This window comes from Argentina anserina, unplaced genomic scaffold (genome assembly GCF_933775445.1).
Source record: "Argentina anserina unplaced genomic scaffold, drPotAnse1.1, whole genome shotgun sequence".
Taxonomy (NCBI): Eukaryota; Viridiplantae; Streptophyta; class Magnoliopsida; order Rosales; family Rosaceae; genus Argentina; species Argentina anserina.
The window spans coordinates 977,541-989,275 of record NW_026089536.1 but is presented as its reverse complement, the minus strand read 5'-3'; positions in this window follow the sequence as shown (position 1 = coordinate 989,275).

The following is an 11,735-nucleotide window of genomic DNA, read 5'->3' as shown; positions in this document are numbered from 1 at the left end:
TACTCAAACGAGAAATGAAAAGATACACAATAGGAATAGTAAAGATACGCAAACGATGTAAAGATACTCAGTTTGAAAGAAACACACTCCCACACTAGCAAAACTCTCAAATACAATAGAAACTCGCATCAGAAGCCTTACAGAAAGATACTCAAACGAGAAATGAAAAGATACACAATTGGAATAGTAAAGATACGCAAACGATGTAAAGATACACAATTGGAATAGTAAAGATACGCAAACGATGTAAAGATACACAATTGGAATAGTAAAGATACGCAAACGATGTAAAGATACCCAGTTTGAAAGAAACAAACTCCCACACTTGCAAAACTCTCAAATACAATAGAAACTCGCATCAGAAGCCTTACAGAAAGATACTCAAACGAGAAATGAAAAGATACACAATTGGAATAGTAAAGATACGCAAACGATGTAAAGATACACAATTGGAATAGTAAAGATACGCAAACGATGTAAAGATACACAATTGGAATAGTAAAGATACGCAAACGATGTAAAGATACCCAGTTTGAAAGAAACACACTCCCACACTTGCAAAACTCTCAAATAAAATAGAAACTCGAATCAGAAGCCTTACAGAAAGATACTCAACCGAGAAATGAAAAGATACACAATTGGAATAGTAAAGATACGCAAACGATGTAAAGATACACAATTGGAATAGTAAACATACGCAAACGATGTAAAGATACTCAGTTTGAAGGAAACACACTCCCACACTTGCAAAACTCTCAAATTCAATAGAAACTCGCATCAGAAAGCCTTACAGAAAGATACTCAAACGAGAAATGAAAAGATACATAATTGGAATAGTAAAGATACGCAAACGATGTAAAGATACTCAGTTTGAAAGAAACACACTCCCACACTTGCAAAACTCTCAAATTCAATAGAAACTCGCATCAGAAAGCCTTACAGAAAGATACTCAAACGAGAAATGAAAAGATACACAATTGGAATAGTAAAGATACGCAAACGATGTAAAGATACTCAGTTTGAAAGAAACACACTCCCACACTTGCAAAACTCTCAAATTCAATAGAAACTCGCATCAGAAGCCTTACAGAAAGATACTCAAACGAGAAATGAAAAGATACACAATTGGAATAGTAAAGATACGCAAACGATGTAAAGATACACAATTGGAATAGTAAAGATACGCAAACGATGTAAAGATATCCAGTTTGAAAGAAACACACTCCCACACTTGCAAAACTCTCAAATACAATAGAAACTCGCATCAGAAGCCTTACAGAAAGATACTCAAACGAGAAATGAAAAGATACACAATTGGAATAGTAAAGATACGCAAACGATGTAAAGATACTCAGTTTGAAAGAAACACACTCCCACACTAGCAAAACTCTCAAATACAATAGAAACTCGCATCAGAAGCCTTACAGAAAGATACTCAAACGAGAAATGAAAAGATACACAATTGGAATAGTAAAGATACGCAAACGATGTAAAGATACACAATTGGAATAGTAAAGATACGCAAACGATGTAAAGATACACAATTGGAATAGTAAAGATACGCAAACGATGTAAAGATACCCAGTTTGAAAGAAACAAACTCCCACACTTGCAAAACTCTCAAATACAATAGAAACTCGCATCAGAAGCCTTACAGAAAGATACTCAAACGAGAAATGAAAAGATACACAATTGGAATAGTAAAGATACGCAAACGATGTAAAGATACACAATTGGAATAGTAAAGATACGCAAACGATGTAAAGATACCCAGTTTGAAAGAAACACACTCCCACACTTGCAAAACTCTCAAATAAAATAGAAACTCGAATCAGAAGCCTTACAGAAAGATACTCAAACGAGAAATGAAAAGATACACAATTGGAATAGTAAAGATACGCAAACGATGTAAAGATACACAATTGGAATAGTAAACATACGCAAACGATGTAAAGATACTCAGTTTGAAGGAAACACACTCCCACACTTGCAAAACTCTCAAATTCAATAGAAACTCGCATCAGAAAGCCTTACAGAAAGATACTCAAACGAGAAATGAAAAGATACACAATTGGAATAGTAAAGATACGCAAACGATGTAAAGATACTCAGTTTGAAAGAAACACACTCCCACACTTGCAAAACTCTCAAATTCAATAGAAACTCGCATCAGAAAGCCTTACAGAAAGATACTCAAACGAGAAATGAAAAGATACACAATTGGAATAGTAAAGATACGCAAACGATGTAAAGATACTCAGTTTGAAAGAAACACACTCCCACACTTGCAAAACTCTCAAATTCAATAGAAACTCGCATCAGAAAGCCTTACAGAAAGATACTCAAACGAGAAATGAAAAGATACACAATTGGAATAGTAAAGATACGCAAACGATGTAAAGATACACAATTGGAATAGTAAAGATACGCAAACGATGTAAAGATACTCAGTTTGAAAGAAACACACTCCCACACTTGCAAAACTCTCAAATTCATGAGAAACTCGCATAAGAAAGCCTTACAGAAAGATACTCAAACGAGAAATGAAAAGATACTCAATTAGAATAGTAAAGATACGCAAACGATGTAAAGATACACAATTGGAATAGTAAAGATACGGAAACGATGTAAAGATACACAATTGGAATAGTAAAGATACGCAAACGATGTAAAGATACTCAGTTTGAAAGAAACACACTCCCACACTTGCAAAACTCTCAAATTCAATAGAAACTCGCATCAGAAAGCCTTACAGAAAGATACTCAAACGAGAAATGAAAAGATACACAATTGGAATAGTAAAGATACGCAAACGATGTAAAGATACTCAGTTTGAAAGAAACACACTCCCACACTTGCAAAACTCTCAAATTCAATAGAAACTCGCATCAGAATGCCTTACAGAAAGATACTCAAACGAGAAATGAAAAGATACACAATTGGAATAGTAAAGATACGCAAACGATGTAAAGATACTCAGTTTGAAAGAAACACACTCCCACACTGGCAAAACTCTCAAATACAATAGAAACTCGCATCAGAAGCCTTACAGAAAGATACTCAAACGAGAAATGAAAAGATACACAATTGGAATAGTAAAGATACGCAAACGATGTAAAGATACACAATTGGAATAGTAAAGATACGCAAACGATGTAAAGATACACAATTGGAATAGTAAAGATACGCAAACGATGTAAAGATACCCAGTTTGAAAGAAACACACTCCCACACTTGCAAAACTCTCAAATAAAATAGAAACTCGCATCAGAAGCCTTACAGAAAGATACTCAACCGAGAAATGAAAAGATACACAATTGGAATAGTAAAGATACGGAAACGATGTAAAGATACACAATTGGAATAGTAAAGATACGCAAACGATGTAAAGATACTCAGTTTGAAGGAAACACACTCCCACACTTGCAAAACTCTCAAATTCAATAGAAACTCGCATCAGAAAGCCTTACAGAAAGATACTCAAACGAGAAATGAAAAGATACACAATTGGAATAGTAAAGATACGCAAACGATGTAAAGATACTCAGTTTGAAAGAAACACACTCCCACACTTGCAAAACTCTCAAATTCAATAGAAACTCGCATCAGAAAGCCTTACAGAAAGATACTCAAACGAGAAATGAAAAGATACACAATTGGAATAGTAAAGATACGCAAACGATGTAAAGATACACAATTGGAATAGTAAAGATACGCAAACGATGTAAAGATACACAATTGGAATAGTAAACATACGCAAACGATGTAAAGATACTCAGTTTGAAAGAAACACACTCCCACACTTGCAAAACTCTCAAATACAATAGAAACTCGCATCAGAAAGCCTTACAGAAAGATACTCAAACAAGAAATGAAAAGATACACAATTGGAATAGTAAAGATACGCAAACGATGTAAAGATACTCAGTTTGAAAGAAACACACTCCCACACTTGCAAAACTCTCAAATTCATGAGAAACTCGCATCAGAAAGCCTTACAGAAAGATACTCAAACGAGAAATGAAAAGATACTCAATTAGAATAGTAAAGATACGCAAACGATGTAAAGATACACAATTGGAATAGTAAAGATACGCAAACGATGTAAAGATCCTCAGTTTGAAAGAAACACACTCCCACACTTGCAAAACTCTCAAATACAATAGAAACTCGCATCAGAAGCCTTACAGAAAGATACTCAGACGAGAAATGAAAAGATACACAATTGGAATAGTAAAGATACTCAAACGATGTAAAGATACACAATTGGAATAGTAAAGATACGCAAACGATGTAAAGATACTCAAATTGAAAGAAACACACTCCCACACTTGCAAAACTCTCAAATACAATAGAAACTCGCATCAGAAGCCTTACAGAAAGATACTCAAACGAGAAATGAAAAGATACACAATTGGAATAGTAAAGATACGCAAACGATGTAAAGATACTCAGTTTGAAAGAAACACACTCCCACACTTGCAAAACTCTCAAATACAATAGAAACTCGCATCAGAAAGCCTTACAGAAAGATACTCAAACAAGAAATGAAAAGATACACAATTGGAATAGTAAAGATACGCAAACGATGTAAAGATACACGATTGGAATAGTAAAGATACGCAAACGATGTAAAGATACACAATTGGAATAGTAAAGATACGCAAACGATGTAAAGATACTCAGTTTGAAAGAAACACACTCCCACACTTGCAAAACTCTCAAATACAATAGAAACTCGCATCAGAAAGCCTTACAGAAAGATACTCAAACAAGAAATGAAAAGATACACAATTGGAATAGTAAAGATACGCAAACGATGTAAAGATACACAATTGGAATAGTAAACATACGCAAACAATGTAAAGATACTCAGTTTGAAAGAAACACACTCCCACACTTGCAAAACTCTCAAATACAATAGAAACTCGCATCAGAAAGCCTTACAGAAAGATACTCAAACAAGAAATGAAAAGATACACAATTGGAATAGTAAAGGTACGCAAACGATGTAAAGATACACAATTGGAATAGTAAAGATACGCAAACGATGTAAAGATACACAATTGGAATAGTAAACATACGCAAACGATGTAAAGATACTCAGTTTGAAAGAAACACACTCCCACACTTGCAAAACTCTCAAATTCATGAGAAACTCGCATAAGAAAGCCTTACAGAAAGATACTCAAACGAGAAATGAAAAGATACTCAATTAGAATAGTAAAGATACGCAAACGATGTAAAGATACACAATTGGAATAGTAAAGATACGGAAACGATGTAAAGATACACAATTGGAATAGTAAAGATACGCAAACGATGTAAAGATACTCAGTTTGAAAGAAACACACTCCCACACTTGCAAAACTCTCAAATTCAATAGAAACTCGCATCAGAAAGCCTTACAGAAAGATACTCAAACGAGAAATGAAAAGATACACAATTGGAATAGTAAAGATACGCAAACGATGTAAAGATACCCAGTTTGAAAGAAACACACTCCCACACTTGCAAAACTCTCAAATACAATAGAAACTCGCATCAGAAGCCTTACAGAAAAATACTCAAACGAGAAATAAAAAGATACACAATTGGAATAGTAAAGATACGCAAACGATGTAAAGATACACAATTGGAATAGTAAAGATACGCAAACGATGTAAAGATATCCAGTTTGAAAGAAACACACTCCCACACTTGCAAAACTCTCAAATACAATAGAAACTCGCATCAGAAGCCTTACAGAAAGATACTCAAACGAGAAATGAAAAGATACACAATTGGAATAGTAAAGATACGCAAACGATGTAAAGATACTCAGTTTGAAAGAAACACACTCCCACACTAGCAAAACTCTCAAATACAATAGAAACTCGCATCAGAAGCCTTACAGAAAGATACTCAAACGAGAAATGAAAAGATACACAATTGGAATAGTAAAGATACGCAAACGATGTAAAGATACACAATTGGAATAGTAAAGATACGCAAACGATGTAAAGATACACAATTGGAATAGTAAAGATACGCAAACGATGTAAAGATACCCAGTTTGAAAGAAACACACTCCCACACTTGCAAAACTCTCAAATACAATAGAAACTCGCATCAGAAGCCTTACAGAAAGATACTCAAACGAGAAATGAAAAGATACACAATTGGAATAGTAAAGATACGCAAACGATGTAAAGATACACAATTGGAATAGTAAAGATACGCAAACGATGTAAAGATACACAATTGGAATAGTAAAGATACGCAAACGATGTAAAGATACCCAGTTTGAAAGAAACACACTCCCACACTTGCAAAACTCTCAAATAAAATAGAAACTCGAATCAGAAGCCTTACAGAAAGATACTCAAACGAGAAATGAAAAGATACACAATTGTAATAGTAAAGATACGCAAACGATGTAAAGATACACAATTGGAATAGTAAACATACGCAAACGATGTAAAGATACTCAGTTTGAAGGAAACACACTCCCACACTTGCAAAACTCTCAAATTCAATAGAAACTCGCATCAGAAAGCCTTACAGAAAGATACTCAAACGAGAAATGAAAAGATACACAATTGGAATAGTAAAGATACGCAAACGATGTAAAGATACTCAGTTTGAAAGAAACACACTCCCACACTTGCAAAACTCTCAAATACAATAGAAACTCGCATCAGAAAGCCTTACAGAAAGATACTCAAACAAGAAATGAAAAGATATACAATTCGAATAGTAAAGATACGCAAATGATGTAAAGATACACAATTCGAATAGTAAAGATACGCAAACGATGTAAAGATACACAATTGGAATAGTAAACATACGCAAACGATGTAAAGATACTCAGTTTGAAAGAAACACACTCCCACACTTGCAAAACTCTCAAATTCAATAGAAACTCGCATCAGAAAGCCTTACAGAAAGATACTCAAACGAGAAATGAAAAGATACACAATTGGAATAGTAAAGATACGCAAACGATGTAAAGATACTCAGATTGAAAGAAACACACTCCCACACTTGCAAAACTCTCAAATACAATAGAAACTCGCATCAGAAGCCTTACAGAAAGATACTCAAACGAGAAATGAAAAGATACACAATTGGAATAGTAAAGATACGCAAACGATGTAAAGATACTCAGTTTGAAAGAAACACACTCCCACACTTGCAAAACTCTCAAATTCAATAGAAACTCGCTTCAGAAAGCCTTACAGAAAGATACTCAAACGAGAAATGAAAAGATACACAATTGGAATAGTAAACATACGCAAACGATGTAAAGATACTCAGTTTGAAAGAAACACACTCCCACACTTGCAAAACTCTCAAATTCAATAGAAACTCGCATCAGAAAGCCTTACAGAAAGATACTCAAACGAGAAATGAAAAGATACACAATTGGAATAGTAAAGATACGCAAACGATGTAAAGATACTCAGTTTGAAAGAAACACACTCCCACACTTGCAAAACTCTCAAATTCAATAGAAACTCGCATCAGAAAGCCTTACAGAAAGATACTCAAACGAGAAATGAAAAGAGACACAATTGGAATAGTAAAGATATGCAAACGATGTAAAGATACACAATTTGAATAGTAAAGATACGCAAACGATGTAAAGATACACAATTGGAATAGTAAAGATACGCAAACGATGTAAAGATACACAATTGGAATAGTAAAGATATGCAAACGATGTAAAGATACACAATTGGAATAGTAAAGATACGCAAACGATGTAAAGATACCCAGTTTGAAAGAAACACACTCCCACACTTGCAAAACTCTCAAATACAATAGAAACTCGCATCAGAAGCCTTACAGAAAGATACTCAGACGAGAAATTAAAAGATACACAATTGGAATAGTAAAGATACGCAAACGATGTAAAGATACACAATTGGAATAGTAAACATACGCAAACGATGTAAAGATACACAATTGGAATAGTAAACATACGCAAACGATGTAAAGATACCCAGTTTGAAAGAAACACACTCCCACACTTGCAAAACTCTCAAATACAATAGAAACTCGCATCAGAAGCCTTACAGAAAGATACTCAAACGAGAAATGAAAAGATACACAATTGGAATAGTAAAGATACGCAAACGATGTAAAGATACTCAGTTTGAAAGAAACACACTCCCACACTTGCAAAACTCTCAAATACAATAGAAACTCGCATCAGAAGCCTTACAGAAAGATACTCAGATGAGAAATGAAAAGATACACAATTGGAATAGTAAAGATACGCAAACGATGTAAAGATACACATTTGGAATAGTAAACATACGCAAACGATGTAAAGATACACAATTGGAATAGTAAACATACGCAAACGATGTAAAGATACCCAGTTTGAAAGAAACACACTCCCACACTTGCAAAACTCTCAAATTCAATAGAAACTCGCATCAGAAAGCCTTACAGAAAGATACTCAAACGAGAAATGAAAAGATACACAATTGGAATAGTAAAGATACGCAAACGATGTAAAGATACCCAGTTTGAAAGAAACACACTCCCACACTTGCAAAACTCTCAAATAAAATAGAAACTCGAATCAGAAGCCTTACAGAAAGATACTCAAACGAGAAATGAAAAGATACACAATTGGAATAGTAAAGATACGCAAACGATGTAAAGATACACAATTGGAATAGTAAACATACGCAAACGATGTATAGATACTCAGTTTGAAGGAAACACACTCCCACACTTGCAAAACTCTCAAATTCAATAGAAACTCGCATCAGAAAGCCTTTCAGAAAGATACTCAAACGAGAAATGAAAAGATACACAATTGGAATAGTAAAGATACACAAACGATGTAAAGATACTCAGTTTGAAAGAAACACACTCCCACACTTGCAAAACTCTCAAATACAATAGAAACTCGCATCAGAAAGCCTTACAGAAAGATACTCAAACAAGAAATGAAAAGATATACAATTGGAATAGTAAAGATACGCAAATGATGTAAAGATACACAATTCGAATAGTAAAGATACGCAAACGATGTAAAGATACACAATTGGAATAGTAAACATACGCAAACGATGTAAAGATACTCAGTTTGAAAGAAACACACTCCCACACTTGCAAAACTCTCAAATTCAATAGAAACTCGCATCAGAAAGCCTTACAGAAAGATACTCAAACGAGAAATGAAAAGATACACAATTGGAATAGTAAAGATACGCAAACGATGTAAAGATACTCAGATTGAAAGAAACACACTCCCACACTTGCAAAACTCTCAAATACAATAGAAACTCGCATCAGAAGCCTTACAGAAAGATACTCAAACGAGAAATGAAAAGATACACAATTGGAATAGTAAAGATACGCAAACGATGTAAAGATACTCAGTTTGAAAGAAACACACTCCCACACTTGCAAAACTCTCAAATACAATAGAAACTCGCATCAGAAAGCCTTACAGAAAGATACTCAAACAAGAAATGAAAAGATATACAATTGGAATAGTAAAGATACGCAAACGATGTAAAGATACACAATTCGAATAGTAAAGATACTCAAACGATGTAAAGATACACAATTGGAATAGTAAACATACGCAAACGATGTAAAGATACTCAGTTTGAAAGAAACACACTCCCACACTTGCAAAACTCTCAAATTCATGAGAAACTCGCATCAGAAAGCCTTACAGAAAGATACTCAAACGAGAAATGAAAAGATACTCAATTAGAATAGTAAAGATACGCAAACGATGTAAAGATACACAATTGGAATAGTAAAGATACGCAAACGATGTAAAGATACACAATTGGAATAGTAAAGATACGGAAACAATGTAAAGATACACAATTGGAATAGTAAAGATACGCAAACGATGTAAAGATCCTCAGTTTGAAAGAAACACACTCCCACACTTGCAAAACTCTCAAATACAATAGAAACTCGCATCAGAAGCCTTACAGAAAGATACTCAAACGAGAAATAAAAAGATACACAATTGGAATAGTAAAGATACGAAAACGATGTAAAGATACTCAGTTTGAAAGAAACACACTCCCACACTTGCAAAACTCTCAAATACAATAGAAACTCGCATCAGAAAGCCTTACAGAAAGATACTCAAACAAGAAATGAAAAGATATACAATTGGAATAGTAAAGATACGCAAACGATGTAAAGATACACAATTGGAATAGTAAAGATACGGAAACGATATAAAGATACACAATTGGAATAGTAAAGATACGCAAACGATGTAAAGATCCTCAGTTTGAAAGAAACACACTCCCACACTTGCAAAACTCTCAAATTCAATAGAAACTCGCATCAGAAAGCCTTACAGAAAGATAATCAAACGAGAAATGAAAAGATACACAATTGGAATAGTAAAGATACGCAAACGATGTAAAGATACTCAGTTTGAAAGAAACACACTCCCACACTTGCAAAACTCTCAAATTCAATAGAAACTCGCATCACAAAGCCTTACAGAAAGATACTCAAACGAGAAATGAAAAGATACACAATTGGAATAGTAAAGATACGCAAACGATGTAAAGATACTCAGTTTGAAAGAAACACACTCCCACACTTGCAAAACTCTCAAATACAATAGAAACTCGCATCAGAAAGCCTTACAGAAAGATACTCAAACAAGAAATGAAAAGATATACAATTGGAATAGTAAAGATACGCAAATGATGTAAAGATACACAATTCGAATAGTAAAGATACGCAAACGATGTAAAGATACACAATTGGAATAGTAAACATACGCAAACGATGTAAAGATACTCAGTTTGAAAGAAACACACTCCCACACTTGCAAAACTCTCAAATTCAATAGAAACTCGCATCAGAAAGCCTTACAGAAAGATACTCAAACGAGAAATGAAAAGATACACAATTGGAATAGTAAAGATACGCAAACGATGTAAAGATACTCAGATTGAAAGAAACACACTCCCACACTTGCAAAACTCTCAAATACAATAGAAACTCGCATCAGAAGCCTTACAGAAAGATACTCAAACGAGAAATGAAAAGATACACAATTGGAATAGTAAAGATACGCAAACGATGTAAAGATACACAATTGGAATAGTAAAGATATGCAAACGATGTAAAGATACACAATTGGAATAGTAAAGATACGCAAACGATGTAAAGATACCCAGTTTGAAAGAAACACACTCCCACACTTGCAAAACTCTCAATACAATAGAAACTCGCATCAGAAGCCTTACAGAAAGATACTCAGACGAGAAATGAAAAGATACACAATTGGAATAGTAAAGATATGCAAACGATGTAAAGATACACAATTGGAATAGTAAACATACGCAAACGATGTAAAGATACACAATTGGAATAGTAAACATACGCAAACGATGTAAAGATACCCAGTTTGAAAGAAACACACTCCCACACTTGCAAAACTCTCAAATACAATAGAAACTCGCATCAGAAGCCTTACAGAAAGATACTCAAACGAGAAATGAAAAGATACACAATTGGAATAGTAAAGATACGCAAACGATGTAAAGATACTCAGTTTGAAAGAAACACACTCCCACACTTGCAAAACTCTCAAATACAATAGAAACTCGCATCAGAAGCCTTACAGAAAGATACTCAGACGAGAAATGAAAAGATACACAATTGGAATAGTAAAGATACGCAAACGATGTAAAGATACACATTTGGAATAGTAAACATACGCAAACGATGTAAAGATA